The following is a 12,368-nucleotide window of genomic DNA, read 5'->3' as shown; positions in this document are numbered from 1 at the left end:
CAATGATGAAACGCATCAACAGCTACATACAGGTCATACAAAAGGGTACTTAGCCAATGTGAAGGGTGAATGACATTGTCTTAGCCTCAGACTTCACATTTTCTGACCACAATATGACACACATGACACATCTAGGCCACCACAGGACATGAAATAAATCCAATGGACTCTTCTAGACATCCACTCTAATACTGTGCAAGCTGTGTTGGCACAGGTCTCCTACACCCAAACTCAGTGACCTACATTACTTGGAACATTTGATGTCCACTTCGTATTTCAGAACAGAATCATATACCTGTCAATGTCACAATTCTGAAATGCCCACATGAAGGTGTCATGGTGGAGGTTCCTGTACAAATAACAAAACAAGGAGTGTAAGCATGAAACCATCCATATGACACAAGCCACATAGCAAGTATCTGGACAATAAAGTACAATGCGATAAATCTGACACAAACAAAGCAATATTATCAAGGTAGGGATGTGTCAAAAGCTATCTAATCAAACAGCCTTTGGCTGAATTTGGCTGAGTATCAGCTGTTTGACTATTTAAAAAATTAACTCCACACATTCTCACAACTACAGTACATTGTACAGTCACAGTCATGACATCACATGCCATACGCTCATGAGAAGAAGCTCTGGATGAGATCTTGTTGCAAGTCAATACCTACTTCTTCACCACTGTCATCTTCAGATGGTATTTCAGGATTCTCTTCCGGTGGCACTGTAGGCTCCCCCTCCTCTGGGATGTATGGGATATTCCTCCATGGGGCGATGCTGTGAAGTATGCAGCATGCCACAGTGATCTGACACACTTTTCCGGTTGAGTAGAGAAGGGCTTCACCAGACAGCAAAATCTGGTCTTCAGGAGCCCAAAAGCCCACTCCAATGTTCGTCGAGTTATTCCATGGGCCTCATTGAAGTGGACATACCCTAGCGTAATTGGATTCTTCAGTGGCGTCAATAACCAAGGATGGTTTGGATATGCTGAGCCTCCTGTTAAGGAATGGGACATAAATGCAACAATGAGTCACTACACTGGTTATTGCACCTGACAATGCTCACACACAATCAGGACCGATGTGACTTAGCAACTGGCCAGGCCATCTATGGTTGCAGTTGTGACATCAGCTGGGGTATGGTGCTGTTCTACATTATAAAGGAATCATGGCTGATCCAGGGAAATGGGCACTGACATTTGAGATGTAGAGATCTGCCAAGCAGACAACTTGCACGTTGATGGAATGGAAGTTTTTTCTGTTGTGATAGACTTGTTCAGTGGCCTGTGGTGGCACCAAGGCAACATGTGTGTCATAAATGGCGGCATATGGGAGGTGAGCAAAGCCATAGAAGTCACCTTCACATTGGCTAAATCCTCACATAGGGGGGAAACGTGATATAAATGGCAATGTGTTTCAAAACTGCTGAGAGGAGATCTCTCAACACCAAACTGAACATAGGTTGGGACATTCCACCACACAGGGCCATTGTATGTTTGAAGGACCCAGTGTCCAGGAAGTGCAATACTGCCATGACTTGAACAATGGGTGGCATGCAGTATGGATTACTGTTTGCTGGCATCACATCTGGCTCCAACTGACAACATAAATCCACTATTGTGTGACTATTTTAATGGTACAGCTTGATGATATGGCATTCCTCCATGGGGTGAAGGTCTAGCAATGGACAGTAGACAACAGGATGTTGCAGCCTTCCTCCCCCAGGGTTCCTATGTGTGAAAATACATGAGTTTGGGCACTAGCCACTGTGTCCACACCAACATATATGACACATACCAACAAACTCATGTGACAAAGCATTTCTGACTTGAAATACATTACACCCAGTAAACATCACAGCTGTCAGCTTCTCAAGGGTCAAATGTGACCCTCATAGTTGTGAACAAATGTGTCCACAACATTGATTCGGGAGACACCCAATTATCTGCTACTCTGCAACCGCCAAAAATACCGCCAGCGGTGGTGGACAATGCACTGCCGTCATATGCCATCTGTGCCCTGCAACACACTACACTGGTGATTGTGTAGGCAGTGGCATGAGTTGGCGTTTGGTAGGCCACATGTCCACACATGCACATGGTAAAGACTTTTCACGGCCACCATGCCAGCCCTTTCATTGTCACTCAAGTCTTAGGATGAAGTCTGTATTATGGAATTTGCCTGTAGGGACTCTATGCATTGAGTCAATGTTGCAGAGTGTGAATGTGTTGGTCCAGTCAGGCCCAAGGAGTTTACCCTTCAGAAGCCACAATCGTGTGTAGTGTTTCATTGTGGCTTGCATCAGAGTACATGTTGCTTGAGCCTGGGCTCATTGATGTCAGTAGGCTTGTATACTCATTGTAGGCCATGAGCAGAGTAGTTGGATAGTCTGCAGAGGACGCCAAAAGTGTGTAGTCATGTCACTGTACTTCTCAGCATGTGTGCTTTACTGTTGTTGTGTGATTACAAGTTACACATTTTGTGCTTGGTGTTTATGACATGTGTGTGGCAAGACCATTTGTGCAAAACCTTGTGTTTGTAATCTTTTGATTTGTCGCTTGTATTCATACAGGCCAACACCCATCAGAAGAAGGGAATTTGGAAAGCCATCACCTGAAAGGTGAGGACCCTGGGGGTCCATAGCTGGCAGAGTGTTCACTGTTGAAAGAGGTGGGAGGGACTGAGACCCTGGGCCTGGACGATCGCTGAGGTTCAGCTGGGGCTGTCCTCCCAATATAGGTGGGGTTCACATCAGAGCCTGACCCTCCTAATGGCCCTAATCCTGACAGTGGCCTGCCCGGAGCTTGATGGGCGTTTGCACCCACAAATGGGTGTGTCCAGGGCATACTCTTGTCTGTCACATTACTGAGATGATGTTTTAGGCTTGACCACCTTCCCCTGAATAGTGACACACAAGATGAGTAGCTACTTGTGTAGGTATGGAAGTTGGTGCATGCTGATGTACCTTGTCGATTAGCCCAGAAACCTTGGACACACCAGAGTAAAGTCCACAAACAATTTGATCTCCTGTGCCAACACGTGGCTGTGTACAGTGATCAATCAAGTAATGTTGGTTGTTGCCGTGGGTGTAATTTGTACCCAACAGTCCACTACTCTTCAGTGTTACAGCCCAAACAAAATGAAGTGATGAATCACTGTTCTCAGCCATGTTCCTGCTCATGTGAGTATATTTGCATCTGTCCCACAGAGGCCACTTGTTTTCAGTGTGTCATGAGTGCTGGTGCCTCACTACTATCTGTTATGTGAAGGTGGTCATCAGACATGTGAAAGAGCATACATTGTTCTTCTGGTTTTCTTCAGGTGCAGCTAGAGCTTAATACTTCCCCTTGGTAAGTGGGGAATGTCCCTTGACATGGTTTGTCTGACATCACTGGTGCCAACATTCCTTGTGCCTACATGTTAGCAGGTGTTCCTTTCAATTTTGACAATTAATGTTCACTGCTGTTTCATTCATGGTGTACCTGTCTTCATGGAATGATTTCTGTAGTCCCTCATATATATGTGCATGCCAACATGTGTTTGGAATTGGACATATGTCATGGGCTACATTTCATGTGGCACCACAGACAAGAGTGTGCCACCATTGATTGTTGGCTCACACATACCCTCACCTGTCATTGCATGCCATTTGGCATGAACAACTGCAGTAGCGATGAAGGACATGGCAGTTAGGACTACAGTTTTTAGCCACAATAAGCATTTATATGCTATTGATGTGGCATCATGTGGCTAAGTGCTCTGCACATGCGAAATGGGAAAGGTTTGTTACCTGACTGTGGGCATGCATCATGGAGTAACTTGCAGTTATGTGGAAATCATATGTGTTTGTGTACAACCATTCATCCACGGAAATCTGTGTGTGCATGACCAAAATGGAGACAGTGATATAGCTTCTTATTGGGCAACATGTCAAGGGCCTTCTATGAGTACTTGATAATCCCTGGGCCTCTTCAACATTCAAAGGACTATTAGCTTCTACTGGTGCAATCAGAGTATGCCATTGTCAGGAGTGACATTCGAGACAGGTGATTTTCCCAGTGATTTCCCCGAGGTCAGCTGATTCACTGTGTTTTGGATTTTGGAGACGTATCTCCCTGACATTTTGCACAATTTGTCTACAGTGTACATTTCCATACTAGATGTGTAATATATCTGAGCAACATTAGTACAACCTCCATGACTTCAGTAGTCCAATTTACCAAAGATGAAGTGAGAATTGTTGATCTGTTTACAGTGTGACATGGGCATTTCCATGTCACCTTCTTCAGGCTACTGTGCTTCTGTCAGCAACATGCCAGGACCATCAGTTCTTATTATTGTGGGATTGTGTATGTGACAAACAGATGTATGGATGATCTTGTGTGGGATATGTGGGAATGAACTTGGCATTGCCCTTCTATTGTATGACAACAAGAAACTGAAGTATTAGGCATGAGCAAAAAAACATTGAAGGTGATGAGGTCTCCTACTTGTTCAAGGGTTACTGTGTGGAACAACTTCACCCATGCAATTGGAGTTGATTGAGATTCGGATTTTCCTGTGGGCAACTGCTGACATTTCATGTGGCAAGTATTCATATGGTGTGGTAAATGTAGGAACCACTTTGATGGAGATTGCTGCTGGGGCCTACTTTACGTCATGGTAATGTTTACTAATCACAGCTGTTGTTCAAGTGTGATCAGGAGCATGTAGTGACCCTATTTCTTTTTGTAATTGCAACATCGTCCCAGGCAAGTGAAGGAGACAGAGTGGAGCCAAACAGGGAAGCATCTGGCCATGGTGCCTCCAGCCATGACACCACTGACACAGAGGGACCAGGAGTGCCACGGAGGACACAAGATCGACCTCCTCATCATCCAATTCTACCTCCAGTGGCCACTTTCTAGTGGTGGCAGACCAATAAGGACCTGCTGCTCTACCATCTTTGTCCACCACCCTCCCTGTTGCTCCCTAACCAGTTGTCCTTGCCCACTCATCCAAGAGGGTGGGCGTCTCCTTCACTCCAAGCACCTCATCCCAAGCCCTTGTTACCCATGATGCCATGATTGATGAGGCTATTGACCTTCTGAGAAGTATCTCTGTGGGACAGATTGCCATTGTGAATGCCATCCAGTGTTTGGCCAGCCAACTTCAGCAGACAAATGCGTACCAGGAAGGCATTCATAGTGATATGTCTGGTGTACAAATATCTTCTCAGGCTCTGGCCTACTCACTGATGGCAGCCATACATCCCCTGCATTCCCCCCCAACCACCTCCCTCTTTCCAATCTCCTGTCCCAAGAACACAGACACATTCACACTCAACCACCTCAACACACACAAGCAGCACACATAGACACAAGCATCACAAGGCACACTGGCATGCAGGCACTCAACAGTCACCCACAGACACCACAGCAGCCATCATTCCCACAGAAACTCACACAACCCCAACCCACCCACACACCACAACCACCATACCCATAGACACCACCACAACAGCCAGTGACACATCCACCACACCCACCATATACCCAGACAACACCTCACACATCACAGAGCCACACACCTCAGACACCATAGCCCAGACACCACCATAAAACCCACAGACACATCCACCATACCCCCAGATACCACCCCAACACACAAAGACACATCCACCACATCCACCATCCCCACAGACACCACCCCAACACACACATACACATACACCAATCCACCATACCCACAGGCACCACCTCAACAGCCACACACGCATCCACCACTCCCACATCACCCACACCTCCACCTGACAGCCCCCAAAACATGCACACATGCAACAAACACCACCCAAAACCAAGCATACCTCACACATGCACACACCAAAGGCAACAACACCCACAGGCAAGACCATCAATCCCTTTACCTCCAAATCCCCAATCCCTTCTGATGACCCTACCCATTTTTCCAAAGAAACTTTCCCTTTGACCTTGCTCTTTCCCTTGTTACCTCCAACCTCTTCCTAAACCCAACAAGCCCCACCCACATCCCAACCCATCCCTTCCATATCCAAGTCCTCCCCTGTCAGCACCCATACCTCCCCCCAAGAAGAAGCCCACTCCTCCAAAGAAACAGTCCACCCCTCACAAACCCAAACCCACCCATCCCAAATTTGACACACCCACCCAAGCATGATCCCTGAAAAGCCTGCACCCCCACTTGATGCCCCTTCCTGTGGTGGTTCCCTGGCAGCGATTGGAGTCAAGCTTGGGCACAATCATGTGCATGGACTAGTATTTGGATTGGCCAATGGCCTTTGCTCTTCAGCATTTGCTATTAATAAACCCAAGTTGTCGTTTTGTTGGGTACACATTTGTCCTGCCATTAATTTTCTACCTTTTTGTTGTTCCTGATTGATTTGTGTTGTATGTCTACAGTTGCGTGTGTTTCACCCTGATGGCGGATCCATTTTGTGCTGTTGGCAAAATCTTACTTTGAGGGCAGTGCTGGTGTCTCCCAGGACAAGGGTAGATGTTCACTGTATGGATATATTTGTTAATCCAACAGAGGTGTCTTTGCATTGTGTTATGTTAGATATTGTAAGTATTTCATCTTGGGTTGGCCAATATCAGCATGTATAGTGTTGGAATTGCCCCCCTGAATTGAATTGGACATTTGTCTCATGTGTGCAAGCTAGAGTTCTGATGTCCACACATGGATAGTGTTCAATTGTGCTACCTTCCTTTACATTTGACTGACCATGTGCCCATTTTGATGTGTGTACCTCCCAGCTACTTCATCTACATGTATAGCCCATTTGGCAGATTGGCATTTCACCCCTGAGATACATGAAGACCCATGTGAATATTGAAATGTGTCCCAGGGCAGTATCTTTCCGGGAGTGCTCCTGATACCCCATTCCTTTTGTGCACGTATTGTTTGCATTGTGAGCTTTTGATATTTTTCTCACCAAATATTGTGCATCCCATTAGCCTTCTATTGTGTTCCAATGTGGGTGATATGTGTGGTTCCATTACAGTGATGTTTCATGGAAGGTTTATTTGTGCTACATTACACATCCATACATATGTGTCTTAAATCTGCTGACAGTGCATGGCATGTGAGCAATGTCAGAGTGTCAGTTCAATTGGTAGATGTGATTTTGATGTGGCGTTGCTGGTGTGTGACACTATGGGCCAGATGTAGCAAAACTAGGTTTTGCGACTCGGAAATTGCAACTCGGAGCGACTCACAATTTCCGAGTCGCAAAACCATATGCAGAATGGTGTCTCAGACACCTTCTGCGAGTCGCTATGGGGTCGCAAAGACCCACCTCATTAATATTAATGAAGTGGGTCGCATTTTGCGACCCGATAGCGAGTCCCTGCACTCACAGGGATGGTGGCCTGCTGAAGTCAGCAGACCTCCATGTCTGTGACTGCTTTTTAAATAAAGCAGTTTTTTAATTTATTTTGCAGCCCGTTTTCCTTAAAGGAAAACGAGTTGCACAATAAAAAAAATAATGAAACCTTTTGGTTTCAGTTTTTCAGAGTAGGCAGTGGTCCATTGGGCCACTGCCTGCTCTGAAAACCCCTTTTTGGCAACATTCACAAAGGGGAAGGGGTCCCATGGGGACACCTTCCTTTTTGCGAATGGGTTACCACCAGTGTGACACTGGTGGTAACTGTGAATTGCTTTGCGATCGCATTCGCGGTCACAAAGCAATTTAGCATAGCGATGCGAGTCGCAAATAGGAAGGGGACACCCCTTCCTATTTGCGAGTCGCATTCTCAATTTGAGAGTCGCTACCGACTCGCAAATTGTGAATGACCATCGCAAACAGCATTTTGCATGGCACAAACTGCGATTTTCGCAGTTTGCACCATGCAAAATGCTTGCTACATCTGGCCCTATGTTCTGTAGACTTCACTGTCCCTGTGACTAAGATGATCAGGCATGTGTTTTTGAGGAGAGTGGAGGTGCAGTGTCAGTGACCTACCCAAGGGGGCTTTTATGGCTGTGAATGTGTCATTCATTGTGAATGACACCTACCTGAGACACAATGACAATTGCACTTGGTCCATGTAGTGTATACCCCATATCATGTGAATGACAGTGCAACGATCTGTTGTTGAGCTTAAAGACACAGATAGGTGTTTTTTCTTACCATCAGTTGCATCCAGGGCGGCGTGGAGTTTGGGCTCAACCCATGAGTGGCAGCAGTGGCAGGATGTGTGTGATCAGCGCCATGACAGCACAGGATGTGTGACACTGCCTGGAAGTGAGTTTCTTCCTATATACTCTCCATTTGCACCTCCTGGAATGTGGCTGTTGTACCACCATGTTCACGTTGGCGGAAAACAACATCATAATATGTCTGGTTGAATTACTGGCTCCAACGGACTGAGTGGCCTGTCTCACCACAGCAGCGATCTGCACTGCCTGGCTGTGCCAGCAGGACCACCAAAGTCTTTCTTCTAAAGAACCACATACATCGTAATTCAGTGATCCGACTGCAAAGCCAATGGTGGTCGGCCATCACCATGTGTTAGGAAGGACCACTTCAGGTAAGTTCTCAGGTGAGTTTCTTTTACAAAGAAAATGACCCGACACAAGAGGGCGGCACAGCGCTCCTAGCACCACCGGACAAGTGACGAGAACCAACGTCTCTGCCTCGAACTTGGAATCCCTTCTACCCCGTTGCTATGCTCGGAACAGTGACACATTAGAGGCAAGCGCCTTGTCACTGAGCGCGAGCATCACAACACATCTTCCCCTTAACAAAACAAAACAGTAAACACGTGTATATATGCATTTTAACCCAGCCAGACATTTACCCCCAAAAGAAAACAATACGTTAACTAAATACTCATAGTACATTGCAAACTTAATCTTGAAACTTGCTTCATTTTCTGACCACACAACCACATCTACTGATTTTCTCAGCACAGTTCTCCATTTGGCTATTCGAGACTGACTGTTCATTAGCCAACAAGCCAGAATCCAAATGATTTGTCCTCTTCCAGTCCATCAGCCAATCAAATTTGCATTCCTTGTGTGCCGGACTGACTTCCTGTGCTTGACTGACTTCTTCCTTTTTCTTCTCAGCTGGAAAAGAATTCCCATTGCCACAAATAGATACAGAGGACAAATGCTAAACCTTCCCATCGCTCAACAAAACTGAATTACAGTAAATCTTTTCCACCCTAAGAGGATCTGAATATCGATTGTAACCTTTCCTAATGAAACCGGGTTTCTTAACCTTCACCCAATCCCTAATTTTAATGATCTGTTCTGAACACTTGTGTTTTGCATCAAAATAATGTTTACCTCAATCTTGAGAGCACTTAATATTCTGTGTAACTTGTTTAAGAGTCCAGTCCACTTTTTTACCTTCAGTCGACCAACCTACATTATCTTTCCCCACTGGAATCCTACCTCTCATCAATACAAAAGGGGAAAACCCAGTATAATCACAAGGTGTAGTTCTGTAGGACCACAAGTTTCTCATTAATTCGCTCATCCAATCCTCATTACTGTTGTTGGCCAACTGAATGACAGTCTTAATCATTTGATTAAATCTCTCAACTGCACCATTCCCTGCCGGGTGATATAAAGAAATGGTGATATGCAACACACCCTTCCTTTCCAAAAACTCCTTGAAAGTATGTGAAACAAATTGTGGACCATGATCACTGACGATGTATTTAGGTAAGCCCTCTCTCAAAAACACTTTGTCGAAAAACGAATTATTGATTCAACATTTGCCTTGTTAACAATCTCCACCTAAGGCCATTTGGTAAAATGGTCAATCAACACCAGTAAAAACTTTTGCTTATCATTATACATTATCGGTCCAGCAATATCAATTCCAATCTGTTCCCATAGTCCATCTGGACACTTCAACTGATGCAAAGGTAGTTTTAGTGTTACCTGTGATTTATCAGAATTAACACAAGCCTGACAGTTCCTAACTTTCTTTTCAATATCAGAATCCAATCCAGGCCACCAATACGCAAATTTTACCTTATTTTTGGTCTTCCCAATGCCTAAATGTCCCTCATGACATAAATCAACAATTCTTTGTCTTAGACAACTTGGGGGAATAACTCTGCCATTCCTCAATACCAAACTACCTTCTAAAGAAAGTTCATCTCTCAACTCCCAAAGCACACGACTCTTCTGATCTAACATGCTCTTTATTGGCCATTCCTTCCTAATATACTCACTCACAACAATGAGCTCATCATCCTGTATAAGTGCTTGTTCCCACTCCATCTTAGAGATGCCAGGTAAATCATCTACTATATTTGCGACTGTGAATGAGTCAAGATCCACCTCCTCACAATCCTGCGCAGGTAATGGCATTCTGCTTAAAAAATCTGCAACAACATTTTTGACCCCTGGCACATATTGTACACTGTAATTAAAATCCAAAAGTCTAACAGACATGCAAGCTATGCGAGGTGAAGCCGTAATTAAGCCTTTCGTCGTCAACACTTTTGTGAGGGGCTTATGATCGCACCTCAACAATACATGGTAACCCCAAATGTAGTGTCTATGATGTTCCAAACCCACACACAAGCTAATGTTTCTCGTTCAATTACTGAACATCTTTCTTCAGTGGGAGTAATAGAACGTGAGGCAAAAGCTATGATTCTCTCAACACCCGACTGTCAATTTGAGATAGGGTGGCACCAATACCTTTGGCGCTGGCATCTGTGGTCACAATACTTTGTAACTTGGGATCAAAACCATGCAGCGGTGGAGCACTAGCAATCTCACTTTTAATAACTTCAAATGCACTATCATACCGTTCATCCCATACAAGTTTGCTGCTAGTTTGAAGAAGTTGTCGCAAAGCAAAGGTTTTTTCAGAAAAATTGTGTACAAATTTAGCATACAATTCAGCTAGACCTAAAAAGACCCTTACATCATCCTTGGACTGTGGTCTAGGTGTTTCCTTCACTGCTTCCACCACTTCTGATTTAGGTTTGATGCCAACCTCTGAGATCTTGTGACCTAAATAGTTTATCTTATTTTCTGCAAACCTGCACTTACTAAGTTCAGCTCTCAAACCATGCTCGCTTAGTCTTTGCAAAACTCGGTTATGTTCCTCCAAATGTTTTCCCATTATCAAAATATCGTCCTGAAAAATCAGTACATTTCCCATGCCTGACAACACCTTATGCATCAATCGCTGAAACATGGCAGCTGCAGAGACTAATCCAAAAGGTACTCTCTTGAACCTAAAACAACCAAAAGGGGTTATGAAAGATTTCAAACTCCTACTATCTGCATGTAATGGAATTTGATGATATGCAGCTTTGAGATCTATACTTGAGAACCACTTAATACCTTTGGTTCTAGCTAGCATTTCATTAATCCTGGGTAAGGGAAACTGATCCACTACTATACTTTTGTTGAGATCCCTAAGGTCAACACATAACCTCAGTTTTCCATTTTTTTTCTTCACAACAACCAAAGGTGAAATCCACTCTGAATACTCTACAGATTCGATAATACCATCCTTCTGTAATCTAAGTAACTCCTTCTCTACCTGTTTCCTTACTGAGACAGGAATACATCTGACTTTATGTATAAAAGGAGTAGCATTTGCTTTCAATTGTATCTTATGCTGGAAACTTTTAAGTTTCCCAATGTTGCCTGAAAAAAATTAGGATTTGTTTTTTGCAATTCTTCCCACAAATTCTGCACCTTGCTGGACCACAGATACAGGAGTCACACTATTGGGATCCAATACTATACCAAGTTCTCCTTGGTCCCTCCAACCAAGCACAGATGGCCCTGTGTCCGAAACATACACCTTGCACATAGCCTGCTTATGTTTGAATTTAACTAAAAGTTTCCTATAACCCACAATATTAATGGATTCACCAGTGAACGTTTTTGGAGCAATATCGGACACTTCAAAACAGTTCCCCAACACTGGTTCAAAATATTGCCTCCAAACTTCTCTGTTGATAATAGTGTAAGGAGAACTCGAGTCAGCAACCACAGAAATGTCAATGTCTTCTATCGAAATTTGACATAAAGGTCTACTACCATTACCTTTTACATTTTGATCAATGTCAATCACATTCAAAATGCATAAGTTAGAATCAGAATCTTCAGAAGAACTATTTTCATGCAATTTACACTCATTCAAGCACTTAACATAAGACTTGTGAACACCCGTTTTCTTTTTACCACACACTCTAGCAGAATGTCCCAAAACCCTGCAATTTTAACACTTCTGATTGCGAGCAGGACATTTCTTATCATTTGCCAAATGAAACTTGCTGCCGCATCTAAAACAAGATCTCTTGTCTTTTACGAACACATCATGTATGTTTTTGTGTAAAAATCCACTAGCCCTACTATAGA

The sequence above is a fragment of the Pleurodeles waltl genome, chromosome 9 (genome assembly GCF_031143425.1).
Source record: "Pleurodeles waltl isolate 20211129_DDA chromosome 9, aPleWal1.hap1.20221129, whole genome shotgun sequence".
Taxonomy (NCBI): Eukaryota; Metazoa; Chordata; class Amphibia; order Caudata; family Salamandridae; genus Pleurodeles; species Pleurodeles waltl.
Note: the sequence above shows the minus strand (reverse complement) of the source record.